General features: G+C 49.7%; 1 long non-coding RNA gene across 1 annotated transcript; it reads left to right on the forward strand.

Annotated features, from left to right (window-relative positions):
- Positions 1-4,537: 4,537 nt before the first annotated feature.
- Positions 4,538-13,242, forward strand: LOC115657904. Its single transcript, XR_004002086.1, has 3 exons — positions 4,538-4,549; positions 12,177-12,182; positions 13,077-13,242. It is a non-coding gene; the product is annotated as an uncharacterized LOC115657904 (long non-coding RNA).
- Positions 13,243-15,498: the final 2,256 nt, after the last annotated feature.

Genomic DNA, 15,498 nt, shown 5'->3' on the forward strand with positions numbered 1-15,498 from the left:
TCCAGGGCTGTCCTCAGGCATAGGCAGCTGGGTAGGACACGTGAAAATTTGAGGCACCATTGGGTCTTAGGCCTGGTCTACACTACGAGTTTATTTTGAATTTAGCAGCGTTAAACCAAATTAACCCTGCACCTGTCCACACAATGAAGCCCTTTATTTTGATATAAAGGGCTCTTAATATCTGTACTCCTCCCCGACGAGGGGAGTAGCGCTGAAATCGGTATTGTCATTTTGAATTAGGGTTAGTGTGGCCGCAATTCGATGGTATTGGCCTCCGGGACCTATCCCACAGTGCACCATTGTGACCGCTCTGGACAACAATCTGAACTTGGATGCACTGGCCAGGTAGACAGGAAAAGACCCATGAACTTTTGAATTTTATTTCCTGTTTGCCCAGCATGGAGAGCTGATCAGCACAGGTGACCATGCAGAGCTCATCAGCACAAGTAACCATAACCATGCAGTCTGAGAATCGAAAAAGAGCACCAGCATGGACTGTACGGGAGGTATTGGATCTGATCGCTATACGGGGAGAAGATTCCATGCTAGCTGAACTACGTTCCAAAAGAAGAAATACCAAAATATTTGAAAAAGTCTCCAAGGGCATGATGGAGAGGGGCCACAATAGGGACTCACTATAGTGCCAGGTGAAAGTTAAGGCGCTCAGACAAGCCTACCTGAAAACCAAAGAAGCAAACGGAAGGTCCAGGGCAGGGCCGTAGACATGCCACTTCTATGCTGAGCTGCATGCAATTCGAGGAAGGGGCTGCTACCACTACCCCACCCCTGACCGTGGATTCCGAGGAGGGGATAATCTCAGCCAAGCCTGAGGATTCTGTGGATGGGGAAGATGAGGAGCAGGAGGAGAACGAGCTTGCGAAGAGCACACAGCATTCCATTCTCCCCAACAGCCAGGATCGTTTTCTCAGCCTGACCGAAGTACCCTCACAACCCTCCCAAGGCAGTATCCCAGACCATGAATCCATGGAAGGGACATCTGGTGAGTGTACTTTTGTAAATATAAAACATGGTTTAAAAGCAAGCATTTTTTAATGAAAATTTCCTCTGAGGAATGGGATGCACTCGCGGCCAGTACAGCTACTGGAAAAGTCTGTTAACGTGTCTGGAGATGGAGCGGAAATCCTCCATGAAGCTCTCCTGGAGGTACTCCAAAAGCCTTTGCAGAAGGTTTCTCGGTAGTGCAGCCTTATTCCATCCTCCATGTTAGGACACTTGACCACGCCATGCTAGTAGCAAGTAATCTGGTATCGTTGCATGACAGAGCCTGGCAGCGTATGGTCCCGGTGTTTGCTGGCATTCAAGCAACATCCATTCTTTATCTCACTGTGTTATCCTCAGGACAGTGATATCATTCATGGTAACCTGGTTGAAATACGGGAATTTAATTAAGGGCACAGATGTGGCCGTTCCTACTGGGCTGTTTGCCTGTGGCTGAAAAGAAATACTTCCCTGCAGTTAGCCAAGCCAGGAGTGGGGGGGAAGGCATTGGCACTCAGCTTTTCACATTTGCTTAGCAGGGATCTTCTCTGATACGAGTCATGCGGTGGGGGGAGGGGTAAAGCGATCATCCTAGAGAATTGGAGGGGGCGGGAGGCGTTAGATTGGTTTCTGCTGCTTCACATTAACAGGAAAACCGCAGCACTCAATGGGCTTTGCTTGGTATGTGGAAAAGAAGGGTGTTGGATATATGAAGCCTGCAGAAGCTGAAAGACAATGGCTTACCATGGCCGCATACAAGCCAAATTCTGTTGCCTGGATCTGCGTCTGTGATCTCTAACACCAAAGCCACAGACACTCAATATTAAGATGCAAAATGTGACCTTGTACTGAAATCACATGTGCTATGTAATGTGAATAGTGTTGTTCACCGTGAAAGAGTATAACCATTGTTCTGTAAAATGTATCTTTATAAATAGTTCTCTCCCTCTTTCCCCTCCCTCCCGCAGCTGCAAATTTTTCCAGCCTCCCTCCTCTGTCCCGAAGGCTATATCAGATAAGGCGGCGAAAAAGAAGGACGTGAGATGAAATGTTCTTGGAAATCATGGAATCGACCTGCAATGAAAGAGCTCATCTGAATGAGTGGAAGGTCACCCTATCCCAGTACAGGAAAGCTGCCAGTGAACGTGAGGCCATGAAGGACAAACCTGAGGAGAGGAGAGACGCTCGAGATGAGAGGTGGCGGGATGCAACGATGGGGCTGCTGTGTGATCAAACTGACATGCTCTGGTGTCTGGTGGAGCTTCAGAAATGGCAGCAGAATCACAGAATGCCGCTACAGCCCCTGTATAACAACCGTCCCCCCTCACCATGTTCCATAGCCTCCTCACCCAGATGTGTAAGAATGTGGGGAGGAGGCTCTGTGCACCCGTCCACTCCACCCCAGTGGACAGCCCAAGCAAAAGGCTGTCATTACTTTGAACTTTTTTAGTGGCCTTTTCCTTCCCTCCTATCCTCCTCTCAAACCCCACCCGGGCTATCTTGTCAGTTATCTCCCTCTTTTTATAATCAATTAATAAAGAATACATGATTTTTAAATGATAGTGACATTATTTCCTTAGAAAGCAATCTGTGATCGAAGAGGGAGGGTGGGTTGCTTACAGGGAATGAGTCAATGAAGGGGGCAGATTTGTAACCTGGCCAATCATGAAACTGGTTTTCATAGCTTCTCTGATGCGCAGCGCTTCCTGGTGTGCTCTTCTAATCGCCCTAGTGTCTGGCTGTGCGTAATCAGTGGCCAGGCGATTTGCCTGATCCTCCCACCCCACCATAAATGTCTCCCCCTTACTCTAACAGAGATTGTGGAGCACACAGCAAGCAGCAATAACAATGGTTATATTGGTTTGGCTGAGGTCGGAGCGAGTCAGTAACGTGCACAAGCATCCCTTTAAACGTCCAAATGAACATTCTACCACCATTCTGCACTTGCTCAGCCTGTAGTTGAACAGCTCCTGACTACTGTCCAGGCTGCTTGTGTATGGCTTTATGAGCCATGGCATTAAGGGGTAGGCTGAGTCCCCAAGGATAACAATAGGCATTTCAACATCCCCAGCTGTTATTTTCTGATCTGAGAAGTAAATCCCTTGCTGCAGCCGTTTAAACAGAGTAGTGTTCCTGAAGACATGAGCATCATGAACCCTTCCCAGCCATCCCACGTTGATGTTGGTGAAACGTCCCTTGTGATCCACTAGTGCTTGCAGCACCATTGAAAAGTACCCCTTGCGGTTTACGTACTGGCTACCCTGGTACTCCGGTGCCAAGATAGGGATATGGGTTCCATCTATTGCCCCACCACAGTTAGGGAATCCCATTGCAGCAAAGCCATCCACTATGACCTGAGCCCTTGAATAGCAGCAACCAGGACTGTGGGAGCCAGGGGATTGGTGTGTCTTGCTGGGAAAGCAGAGCTGGAGAGCAGAAAAGGGCATTGGAGGAAACAGAAAAGTCAGTGTCATGGCCATGTCATGGGCAGCCAGACTTAGTGGTCAGAGGCAGAGTCTACACTCAGAAGACAGGAGTCAAGAGTCAGCTGGGTCAGGATACTGGAAGAGCAGAAGCAAAAGACCAAACTGTGTTCAGAACCTCAAATCAGATGAGTCACAGCGAGTCAGGATGCCAGGAAATCAAGCCTGGTCAGTGGGAGCAGAAAAAGCTAACACATGGTCCAGAAGACAGGAGAGCTCGGGTGTTCAGACAGCTTCTTGTTCCTGCTGTTGGTTTAAGGAGGTCCTGGGGGCGATGGGACTCTGCCAATAGGCCTCAGGGATGGAACCTCAAACTGGATCTGGACTTCATAAGTCCTAGGTAAGCAGTTTTTAGTAGGCTTCCAGGTGGCCTGCTGGAGTGTGGCTGCTCCCATGAACCCTGCAGACCCAGGTTAATGAACCATGGGTCGTTACAGTGAGTGAGCTCTCCCTGCTCAAACCTCCTGCAGGAAACAGTCTCCAGGATCCCAGACCCATCCTCTGAGAATAAAAAAACAAAGTCATGATGACAACTAGGCTGTGTAACAGGAGCCCCCTCTTTGTTGCAACAGCCTCAAGTTCCCAGAAGACTGAATGGTTCTTACCTCCAGGAGATGCATGGAATCTTCCATCTAAGCCTCAGTGGGACCCATGTTGCTCGGTTTGACAGGATGAGATCATCTGTCCCCTCTGATCTCTGAGCTGGGCTGGCTGCAGCATACATTTGTGTGAGAGGCTGGGACAGAGACTGGAAGAGAGATGTTACAATCAGGGTCCAGGCATCCCAGAAGGAGAGCAGAGGCTCTGAAACCGAAAGGCTATGCAATCAAATCAGTGGATTTGACAGAGAATTTTTGTACCGTACAAGGACATCAAATAAGGTCTGTTAGGAAAGCTGAGATGTTAGTCTGGAAACTGCTAAGGCCATGATTGTGACTCTTAAGATTCAGTTTTAGTCACTACAAAGTGTGTTTTGTTTTGTTTGTCTGTTTGAAATTTGTCTCTTTCTCTTGCTTAGTATCACTTAAATCTCTTCTTTGTTACTATGCTTCCCAAAGCACCTCAGTGTTGTGTGTTTGAGTGAAGTGTGAGTCTCCAGCCTACCTAACAGGCTGAGCTGTGCCTGTTTCTTTGAAGGTAGTGAATAATTTCGGAGTGGTGCTGGACACAGAGTCCACGAGCAGTTCACCAGACATCTCCTGTGAAGCCCAAAGAGAACAAAGGAACATGAGAGATTCAGGCCCCACTGACCCATGGGAACTTCCCATAAAAGAGGTTACACAGTGCTCCAGACACAGCCAGCAGGATCCCTCCCACAAGCTGGGCCATGTCCTTTCCCTCCCAGCCCCACAGCTTCTTCCCTACCCCAGCCTCAGTAACCCCTCCCATCTCCCTGGTCTCCCCACCCACTCTCCAGTACCAGGCTGTTTCCATAATAGAAGCAGGTTTCTACCAGAGTTCACTCACTGCTAGATCCCGGCCAGGCCTCGTGTCACAGCTTTCTAGTGGGCTAGCAACCCCATTGATAGTCACTCTTGCAGTTTGTTGGCTAACCAGGTGACTGTCCTTTAGTCCACTCCTTCCTGGGTCATGCTTCTTCCAAACAAAGTCCAAAAATGTCTTGAACAGAAACAAGGCCTTCAACCCTTGTGAAGAGCTCTTCCTCAGCCTGATTTCACCTTGGTCTTCCCTTCTTGGGTTTCTATGGTCTTCTATGTCCCCTTCCTTAGGGACGGTGGGAAAACCCAGTTCTACCCTGGACTCCAGGTTTTGGCCCAAGGCCATATACTGAACAGCTAGGTCTGCTTCTGTACTTTTGCTGCTGTTTTCCCTTGTTTCCTCTCAAGTGGGGCTCACTTGGTCATCAGTTTGGCCTAGCTCCAAGCTTTGGAGCCACAGGCCAAGCCACCCTGTGAAATACCCTCTTCCTTAAAATACAGCCCAACCCAGGGGCAAGTTCTACTCTTGTCCAATCTTCATCCCTCACCATCTCGTCGCTGTCACCGGCTATGCACTCATACAGCCTCGTACTCACCAGAACTCAGAGGCCATCCTTCTCTTCCTGCAGCCACTCATTCTCATTAACAACTGCGTGCAGAGCCTTGTTCTGAAGCCACTAGCTTCTTTTGTAGCCTTTTTTCTACTGCTGCTGCATCCCCCAAAACCTTTTCCATCAGTATCTGAGCACACACCGCTGCTCAACTCTTGTGCCTGATTCATCTCTGTGCCAACCATTTCATCCTTCGCCTCCCTGCAGCACCTGACAGGTGTGTTGGAGGAGGGTCAGCAAGGTCCATGGCCATCCCTGCCACCTCCACCTAGCCTGCCTCATGTGTGTTTGTCCAAGTGGACACGTTCTCCTTTCTTTCTACCTTCTTGGGGCCCTGGCCCCTTCTTTTGCCACTTAGGAATTTCCTGTGCAGGCCGAGTCTTTCGATATGGCCTGCTTCTCTGCACCAAAACGAAAGAACCTTTGTTCCCATCTTGGCATAAGGCTGTGCTTGTACACTTTCTCAGGCCCTACTCTCCTGGGCTAACCTTCTCAGCACAGCCACTGCATGCTCTCTGAGTGTTCTCTTTTTGTCCATGGGCCTAGCAGGTTGATTTCCCTTTACAGGATCTCTCATAGGTATTGCTGCTGGTCCCTCAAGATTACCAGCTGCATCTGTAGCTCTGCCTGCACTTCTTTCCGCTTCTGTTGGGTTTCTAGGAGCTGCTGGAGAAACCCCGAGACCTGCTTTGACTGCTTAGCCAGTCCCTGGAACTCAAATGGGAAATCCCACTTCCTTCAGTAACCAAGACTTCCATGAGCCCTCACAGATGACAGGAGGAATTCAATCCTGCTGACTATGCAAATAATACATGAATCTACTCATTGTTAGGTGCCCTCTGATTTTCCATCGATGGTCATTCCAGCACCATGGCAGTCTCTCTGCCTGGTACTTTGGCCTTCTTGCTGGCTCACCACCTTTAGTCCATGCTTCTGGGGCTCAGCTTGTTGTCACACACTGAAAGTCCAAAGAGGTCTTCCCAGAGAAAAGAGTTCTTCTGCTCTCCCTGGGCTCTGGCTCAGCCTGCAGCTCCCTTGCTGGGCTTGGTAACCCTCTCTGGGTGCGTGTATGCCCCCTTCTTTGGGGCCAGTGGAGGAACCCGGTCCCACCCTGACACTGGTAGCAGCCCAGGGCTCTGTACTCAACAGCTAGGTCTGCTCTTTTCTCTTTGCTGCAGGTTTCCTTGGGAACATCCTACCTCTCTTCTCAAGTTCCCTTCTAGGCTTTCCGTACTGCTTTCAACTTCCTACCTAGTTCTCATTCCAGTTCATAGCCTGTCAAAACCTAGTCCCATATTTGGACCTTAGCATCCAAAATATGGGGGTTAGCATGAAAACCTCCAAGCTTAGTTACCAGCTTGGACCTGGTACTGCTGCCACCACCCAAAAAATTAGAGTGTTTTGGGGCACTCTGGTCCCCCCCAAAACCTTCCCTGGGGACCCCAAGACCCAAGTCCCTTGAGTCTCACAACAAAGGGAAATAAATCTTTTCCCTCCCCTCCCCCCAAGTGTTCCTGGAGAGATACACAGAAGCAACCTCCCTGAATCTAAACAGAGGGATTCCACCCTCCCCGTTCCCAGCCTGGAGAACAGAATTACCGAGAGTCCATCTCTCTTCCCCCCTCACCCAGAGTGAATGCAAAGTCAGGCTAGTACATCTAACACACACAGGTTTTCCCCTGACTTCTTCCTCCCACCAATTCCCTGGTGAGCTGCAGACCCAATTCCCTGGAGTTCCTCACTAAAGAAAAACTCCAACAGGGCTTAAAAGAAAGCTTTATATAAAAAAGAAAGAAAAATACATACAAATGGTCTCTCTGTATTAAGGTGACAAATACAGGGTCAATTGCTCAACAGAAATATGAATAAACAGCCTTATTCAAAAAGAATACAATTTAAAGCACTCCAGCAACTATAGACATGTAAATACAAAACTAAAACTCAACTTTGTACTTACAACTTGGAAACATAAGATTAGAAAGCAGGACATAGAAAAATCCTCCTCATAGCTGAGAGAGATTCAGGCAGACAGAAGAACCAAGAACAAAGGACTCACCCACAAAAAACCCTCCACCCAGAGTTGAAAAAATCCCGTTTTCTGATTGGTCCTCCGGTCAGGTGCTTCAGGTTACTTTTTTCTCAGGTGAAAGAGACATTAACCCTTAGCTATCTGTTTATGACATAGCCCAGCTAAGCTTTATCACCACTGAAGTCTGGTTCTTTTGCGGCCAATACATGGTCCCTCTGAGGTAGGACTCATTCTGTAATCAGTTTGGCTAAGCCCCAGGCTCTGCAGCCCAGGGAAAAGCATTCTCCTTTCCCTGTTACAGACCTGTGCTGCCCAGTCCTGCTCTTATTGGGTTGAGGTGAGTCTTGCTCACATGCTCAGTGCTTAGCTGATTGCCATATTTGGGCTTGGGATGAAATTTTCCTCCAGGGCAGATTGGCAGAGTCCCTGGGAGTTTTTCACCTTCCTCTGCAGTATAGGCCATGGTTCACTTGCTGGAGGATTCTCTGCACCTTAGTTTTTAAACCATTATTTGAGAACTTCAATAGTTTAGACATAGGTTAGGGCTTTATTACAAGAGTGGGTGGGTGAGATTCTGTGGCCTGTATTGTTCAGGAGGTCAGACTAGATGATCATAATGGTCCCTTCTGACCTTAAAGTCTAGGAGTCCATGAGTTCAGACCTCTCCAGTTCAGACCTGGTTTCCAGAGGGGCTAAATTTACAAAGGCTCGACTGGCTGCAGTTGGAGTTTTGCTGGTTCTGGTGACTCTGACGTTCATCATTCAAGGGCTGACAGGTTTGTTGAGGGGAAGGTGAAACTCCGTTGCTGATCAGAAGGAGGTCAGAGTCAGGTCTCTAGGAGCTGAAGGTTCATTTGTCCTGCTGCGGGAAGTGGAGCTGGAGAGCGGAGATGTTGTGTGAATGAGACTGCATGATGGAGTTGGAGAATGAGGGACGGGAGCCTCCTCCCAGAAATGCTCCCAGGAGAACAGGTTTGAGGACATCTGTGGGGAGCCTCTTGCTAGGAAAAAAACAAGAGTGGTACATTCATGGAGATGTCTCTGTCCCAGGGATGCGGGGAGCTCCGAACCAGGCTATGCAGCAGGGATCTCATTTCTCCCCCAGGAGACCCATATGCCCAAAGAAGTAAATGGCTCTTATCTCCATGAGGGAGCGGGGTTTTCCCTCTCTGCCTCTTTGAGAACCAGCACTGCTTGGTTTCATAGGACAAGGTGACCTGTGCCCACAGCTCCCTGAGGTGGCTCAGCTTCTGACTGCACCCATCTGGGAGGCTGTCACACACCCCAGGGCCTAGAAGACAGGTGGGGAGGAAGTTCCTATTCATGTTACCCTTGGAGAGCCCATAGAGGGGCCAAAGGAAAAATAAAGGGCAGGAGGTGAAGCAGGCCCTGAGCCTCTGTCCCATCCTCACCTCCTCAAATGTGGAGCTTCCTGAGCTTCAGTTGGGCAGGCAGTCTGTAGCCCTGACACAAAGGTCCTTCTGCGCCATGTGGGACAGGGAGATCTCTGCCTGGGAGCACAGGGAATGGGATGCTCATTCAGAGCAAGGAATGAGGGGAGGGGTATGGGAGTGTGGGGAAGAGCTCATGCCCCAGATGAAGGAAGTTTGGGGTCAGAGGGAAGGACACTGGTCCACAGAGAGGGGAGAGAGTTTCTGCCAGTGACAGGGGCCTCCATTTCCCCTTCCACTAGCCCCCCCATTTACAGTGAGACAGATCAGTACCTGCAGCAGGGAGCTAGAGTTGCTGAACACGGGAGGGAAACCTTTAACCATCAGAAGAGGTGCAGTCCTTGCAGCACCTCGGGCACCTGGTGCAAGGTTCCGCATGATGCGGAGCTGGCACATCACCTTGGCTGTGACATCCTCCAGCTGCAGGGGAATGAGAACATGTCAGAGACTGAGACACTGCCCAGGAATCAGGGAGGATTAAGGGCACCTGGAACCAGCACCATTTCCACCCAGCAGCTGCTCATGCCTGAGTGGTGGATTCACCCTCCTGATCCCCAGGATGAAGGCTTGTTGTCCTCTGTAGTGACCTCCAGTGCCAAACACCCTTCTTGTAGGGTTAGCTCCTGCCACCTCCTCCTCAGTGCCCCTGACAACTGTTCCACCTCCAACTCACCTGGGGACACTGCTCAAGTTTGTAGGACCCTCTCCTCCGCCCCTACCTCCATCCCCACCCAGGTAGGGCAGGGAGGGGGGCAGGAGGGATTCTGGCAGCAGTGAAGTGGGATGGGGGGAGGTTGAGACCTTTCCCCGAGTCACCCCAGTGACAAATGCTGAAGCCACAGGATGGCAGCCCTGGTGAACGGGGCAGGTCAGCAGCCCCTGCTGACTGAATCCTCCCCTTCTCTCTAGAGCAGGTCCAGCACTGCCAGCAGCAGGACAAGCTTCCTCCACCCATGTGCCTCAGAACTGCCTGGCCAGTCACCATTACCCGTCAGTCCTTGGCCTCCCAGGCTGCCAGTGATGGGAGCAATTCTGGGGGGTGGCTCGGGTGACATGGACACTAGGCCATGGGGAAATGGGTGCAGCTCTGTGAGGCAGGAAAAGTTCACAGAGGGCACTTAGGGGAGTCTTCTGCTCTTCCCAGGAGTGATAGCAGAGCATCACATCCTAAGAACAGAAGTCCATGAAGTCCAGAAGTCCCCACTAGGCAACTTGCTCCCAGGCCAGCGAATGGTGATAGGATGGGAATGAGGCCTGGGCCCCGCCCCAATCTCTTGAATCTAATGCAGCTGCTTATCTTGTCCCCCATCACTTGCTGGGCTTCCCCTAGGATGGAGTATGTGAGGAGCAGCCCATGTGTGCTGACATGGAGCAGAGGGTCATGGATTGCCAGCATTGCTGTCTGGAGGAAGTATTTTCTCTGTCCCTCAGAGAAGAATTTTCCAATGACCTAAAACCAACAGGACATGAGGCTTTAGCAGATTGCCCAGAGCCAGCCTCCAAGTCCTGGAGATAGAATGGCCTCACCCTCTAGTGCCCCAAATAGAGGGTAAGAAAGCTGCTGTAGCCAAGGCAGTTCATTCCCCATGAGGCTTTCAGGGTCCCATGGCTCAGGAAAGCCCCTTTATTAAAAGGTGACAGATGCTTAGGGACCAAAGCCTCCAGTGGCTCTTTCTGGAGGGCAATTTATCGCAGGGGCCACAATGGGCTGGAAATAGATCTCTAATGTGGTTGAGCAGGGCCCACTCTGCTGTCCAGCGCACAGAGATGATTGGGGACCCTGTATTGCTTCCAGCAGAGAAATCTCCTACACCTCAGTGGCTAGAGGAGTGTGCCTGTGGGGGAGGGGGTTGGAGCTGACAGACCAAAGACCTATTCCCCCAAAATTAGTGATTTCTCTAGTAGCTGGGTAAGGCCTCTGCAGCTCCTTGGTTTCTTCCAAAGGGAATCCAATCTGCAACCTGACAAGGATAAGGAGACTCATGTCCCTGTCCCCATCACAGACACTGCTAGAAAACTTTTCTTCTGCTACAGCATTTCAGCTTGTGGGAGGCAGGACAAGCTAACACAGTCTCTCCCACGTGGCATCTATAGAGCAGCATTCTGTAGATGCACTTGTATATCCAGGAGCCATTTCAAGGTCTCCTCTGTGATGTTGTGGAAATCACCCACTTCACCTTTGACTCCAATCTGGAGGCACTGTGTTATGGTGTGTTCCAAGGTTTGGATGTTCTCACCACAGTTGTGAGACGGGGGGTGGAGGGCGGGGGTGTCTTTGATTTTCTACTTGTGCAGCAAGTAGCCGCAATTTGGGTCAGTGACAATGTGCCTCTTTGGAACAGTGGCTGAGGTCCAGATATTCTGTCATTCCCTAGCCAGGTCTGGAGACATGAGGGTTCCATATTGACTCTGGAGCTCACTGTGTCCCTTACCCAGTTCCCAGGTTGGGGCGTTCTGCTTCCTGATTGGCAATGGAATTGGGCAAACCCCACCTCCTTTCTCTGTTTCTACAGGGTGCAGGAAATTAAACAAGGGTCTGATCAAGCAATAGTGACTGACTGATCCAGTGCTCTCCTTTCAGATACTTGGGGATCAGCCAGGGGGACAAGGAGCAGAGAGACACCCAGACCCATAATCCTATATTAACTCACTCACGCAGGGATTCTTCTTATGTCACATAGCAATGGCTCCATGTAAGACACTCAAATCACGGAAACTAGTGAGGTTCCAATGTGGGACCTTTAGCACCAGCCTGTCCTACTGGGTGCTGGATAAGGAACTCTGAGCTGGAAATAAGGAGTGGGCTCTTTTCCTGTCTCCAGGAGGCATCCACTGCAGGGACCCCAGCCAGCCCCATTCCCTGAGCTGTGTCATGCCCTGCCACAGTGTCCTTTCCTCCCCCACCCTGGCTGTGTTCTTATAGCCCAGGAGCCTGCTGTCCTGGTGCCAGTCATGGTACCACAGATCTTCTGCCTCGTGTATGGTCAGCCCTGGAAGAGAGAGAGAGAGAGAGAGAGAGAGAGAGAGAGAGACTTTTATCATTCTGGTTGCAGTTTCCGTGTCCTGCGACCCCCCTGGGCTGGGTCCTGTCTGCGAAACCACATCCTGAGCCAGCTCCATATGGGCCTGGTTGGGGCCTCTCCCAGCTTGGCACCTGTCCCCAGGAGCTGGTTTTGCTCACCAGAAGGCTGGGCACTTCCGCCTTCTAGCTTGGATGGGAGCTGCTTCCCCGTCAGCAGGGCTGGAGAAATTGCTCTTCCCCTTGTGAAGATGGTAGCTGCTTCCCTCAGGCTCTGGGGCCACCTGCAGAGCCTTCTTCCTGAACATTCTCAGGAGCCTGGCCATCCTGGAATTGAGCAGGAAGCAGGTGTGAGTCTGGGGTCAAGGCAGCCTTTCACTCCTGGGCCTTTTCGGTCTCTCCTCATCCTGCTCCAACCAGAGCAATCCCTTCTCCCCCCACAGGAATGCAGGGATTGCAAGCTACACACACTGGTAGGAGTTCATTGCATGATCTGCTCCCAATGTTCCCCCTCCTAATCCCTGCTGCTGCTGCAATATCCAGGAAGTCTCATCCTTTTAGAGCAATGGGATCAGTCCCAAAGACCATCAGTTACTCTGGACAAGCAGCCCTCTCCTGTCATCTCAGGCCACACTTCCCCGCCCAGTCTAGAGAAGGAACAGAACCCAGGAGTCCAGACTTCTCCTGGGAAACCATTCCCCACATTAAAGTAACAAAGACCCTATGAATAGGAAGACCAAGGCCCTCCTCCTCCCCATTGATTTCCATGCTCAGCAGCTCACAGGGTCTGGCCCAGCTCAGAGACTCTCAGCTTGGGGAACAGTGTCCCACAGGGGAAGGGCTGGGAGCTCCATTGCTGAGACCTTTCCAAACACACTGGAGACGGTTCCGGAGAAGCCCTTGCCCAGTCTGAGAGTGAGGGGCTCTTGGGGGCTGTTTGCAAATGAAATCCCCCTTTGGAGATGTTCTCTCCCCCTCTTTCTGCCTCTCTCCAGACAGACAAGGGAAGCCACTGAGGAACCGTAATGCCACTCATTTGCTGTAGGTGATGGTATGATGGATGGTGGATGTTCAGGGTCAGCAGATGTCCCTCGCCCTCCTCCTCACTCTCCAAGCCCAAGGCAGGCTGGAGAGGGTGGTGACCTGAGGAATTACCCTGCCCAGCCAGCAGGCAGGGTGATGACTCTAGGGCGATCGACTGGCTATGAAAACAAGAGTCTGTCTTATTGCCAGGGGACAGAGAAAGTCAGCCAGCAGCAGCGGGGTGCAGAACACTGCCCTAGTGCAGAGGTGACAGCGGCTCCAAGATCCTTACATCCCAGTGCTTTACATACCTTCCTGGAGCCTCCCAACCCCCCTGGACTGTAGCCATGGGACCCCAACCCTACTGATGGCAAACGAGCCTCAGCTACTGGCTCAGGGTCACAATGAGTGTCAGAGCCGTGGATGGACCCCTTCACTAACCACTGCTGCACACTCCCCTCCACAGCTGGCAATTGCAACCGGGCCCTAATGTCCAGTCCCCCTGCCTTTGAGAGGGAGTGTCACTCCTGGTTCCATTGCTGCCTATTGATCTTTGGGACTGGGCAAGTTGCTCCCCCTCTCTATGGCTCTCTGGGACTCACATCTCTGAATGGGCTTCAAAAACGACAATGCTTAAAGTTTGGCCCCAACTATTTCATGTTTCTCTAGACTAGTCTTTTTAGCAAAGTTTAGGATTCTTGATGTTCAATACCTGGAAACATCCCTTTCTCCTTCACAGACAGCTTGAGCATCACTTTTCACCCAGACTCACTGATGCCAGGAGTTAGAGAACTGACCCTATTCCCATTGGACCTACCCAAGGAGTCACACAGCAAAGCAGTGACAGAGCCAGAAAGAGAAGCCAACAGTCCTGACTCCCGTTCTAACTAACAGACAACAACCCCCACGGAGGCAGGGATAGAGCCCAGGAAATAAGGGGTGAATATTTTCATGGAAACCGTTTTCTGTCAGAAAATCCATTCAGACAAAACCACTGTGTTTCTTGAAATCATAACAAGTAGGATGAAAATTCTTTTTGCAAACAAATATTTGTTTGCAAAACAAGAGCATCTCCTGTTTGTCCCAGTGCATTAAACTGTCTTGTTGTACACAAAGAGGAGACACTGTGATCTAGAAAATTAGACGAGATGCTTCAGTCTGAGCTAAGTAGTTGCTGCTCTTAACAATTTCAAAAGAATAAAATACAAATAAAATAGAATACTATGTTATAATCTGACATGGCTCAATGTGATAGGACACCTCCTATTCTGCACTGCTACTAGTGACACTATTCAGTGGATCCCCATCATCCACTCATCGCAAGGTAGGTGGGAGAGGATTGTTGTTCGTACTTGACAGAAGGAGAAACTAAGGCTGAGAAAGGAGCAGTGACTTGTCTTAGCTGATGCAGTCAGTTAGTAGCAGAGTTTCTCTCAAATGAGCTACAGACCAACAATTGTTCATAGTCATTATTCAGCAAGCATTTTAGAAGAATTGGAATTTTAGAGAGGATCATGAACTGCTCCAAGACAATTAATGGAGAGCAGCATCAACATTGGTCAAACATATTATTGGTTTTGACTTATTTGCTTGGTCATAAAAGAGAACAACAAAGACAAGAATTTCCTCCTTGTCAATAGCCCCCTCCTCAGCCAATCAAGGTTGAGACTTTGAGGGGTGGGAAGCTAAGTGTTCTCATCAAATAGCCCAAAGAATGGTGCAGGTCTTTTGTATATACTGAACAAATTGAGCTTTTTCAAAGTCTCATTATAAGGCATCATCCTCACCACTCAATTATGAATCTTTTCTGTATTCTCTCCAATTTTTTAACATAATATTCAAATGTTGACACAAGAACTGGATTCAACATTCCAATACCAGTCTCACCAAAGCTGTATCACTTCCCTTTCCATAGTCACTACTCTATCCATCCAAGAATGGCTTTAACCTTTTTTACCACAATTTCACATTGATAGATTATGTTGAGCAGCTCATTTGCTGTGGCCCGAAAATCCTTTTCAAGGTCACTGCATTCCAGCAGACTGTCCCCCATTCTGTGGGGTGCCGCCTGACTCCTTTGTTACTGGAAGTATGGGTTTGCATATGGCTTTATTAGAACCTAATTATTTAGTACGTATTTTAAAAGAATTAGCCCATTAGAAAAAGAATCATAGACTCATAGACTCATAGACTCTAGGACTGGAAGGGACCTCGAGAGGTCATCGAGTCCAGTCCCCTGCCATCATGGCAGGACCAAATACTGTCTAGACCATCCCTGATAGACATTTATCTAACCTACTCTTAAATATCTCCAGCGATGGAGATTCCACAACTTGCCTAGGCAACCTATTCCAGTGTTTAACTACCCTGACAGTTAGGAACTTTTTCCTAATGTCCAACCTAAATCTCCCTTGCTGCAGTTTAAGTCCATTGCTTCTTGTTCT

This window comes from Gopherus evgoodei, chromosome 9, assembly GCF_007399415.2.
Source record: "Gopherus evgoodei ecotype Sinaloan lineage chromosome 9, rGopEvg1_v1.p, whole genome shotgun sequence".
Lineage (NCBI taxonomy): Eukaryota > Metazoa > Chordata > Testudines > Testudinidae > Gopherus > Gopherus evgoodei.